General features: G+C 68.8%; 1 long non-coding RNA gene across 2 annotated transcripts in view; it reads right to left on the bottom strand.

Annotated features, from left to right (window-relative positions):
- The window catches only part of LOC112550915, a 46,450-nt gene extending 46,135 nt beyond the window's left edge, over nt 1-315 (bottom strand). For both annotated transcript variants that reach the window (XR_003094988.1, XR_003094987.1), the window contains exon 1: nt 157-315. This is a non-coding gene — a long non-coding RNA (uncharacterized LOC112550915). The remainder of the gene's footprint in view (nt 1-156) is intronic.
- Nucleotides 316-884: the final 569 nt, after the last annotated feature.

Raw genomic sequence — 884 nt, 5'->3', positions numbered from 1 at the left:
GCGTGGCACAGGTGGAACCCCAGCCCCCCCCCCCACCTCATCTCACCTCACCTCACCTCACCTCACCCCCGCCCGGGCCTGGCGAGCCCCGCGTGGGGGCTGGGGACACCCCTCGCGCCGCAGGGCAGCCCCGGGGGGCTCGGGGCACCCCCTCACCTCGCTCCCGGCGCTCCAGGTACTCAGCCGCCTGCAGCAGGCGCTGCACGTTGATGAGCTGCACCCACTCCCTGACCCCGCGCCCGCCGCCCGTTTGTTTACCTCCGCCGCCGCCGCCACGGGGAGGGGCGGGGCCTGCGCCGCGGGGGCGCCTGGGCAATGGAGTTCTCGCCCGCCGCCGCGCGGGGCACGCCGGGAAGGCGTGGTATTCATTGCCTGGCTGTAGTCCCGGACCCTAGGGGCACGTGACACCTCCCCGCGCTCTGCCCGCTCCCCCGCCCCCCCCCACACACACACACACTTGGGAGCGCCTCAGTTTTCCCGTCTGTAAAATAGGCGCAAAATCCTGCCTCACACGCCAACAGCGAGGGGATTCAAACCCCATCGTTATGTCCGGGGTGGCTGGGCCTAAGGGAGGTCTCCTATGTGTTTGGGGGTTTTCACGTCTCCCTCAGAGGGTGCGGGTTGTGCCCCCCTCCGCTGGGTTGTGGATATGAAACCTGCTGTTTTTCACCCGGGGAGGAAAAACTAACCCCTCCTCCGAGAGAAAACCAGAGGGCGCGCGGGCGCCTGGTTTTGTAGCAGCAGAGGACGGGGGACAACCGGGCGGGCCACCCCACTGGATTCGGGGTCGGTTGCCTTGCTTCGGCCCCTTATTCGGGACCTCTGGAGACTTGGTGGCCGCCTCTAAGTACGCCGGGGCACCCCAGGGGAAGACGAGGGCCCAC

Source organism: Alligator sinensis, unplaced genomic scaffold, assembly GCF_000455745.1.
Source record: "Alligator sinensis unplaced genomic scaffold, ASM45574v1 scaffold559_1, whole genome shotgun sequence".
Lineage (NCBI taxonomy): Eukaryota > Metazoa > Chordata > Crocodylia > Alligatoridae > Alligator > Alligator sinensis.
This window is presented reverse-complemented; position numbering and strand designations above follow the sequence as displayed.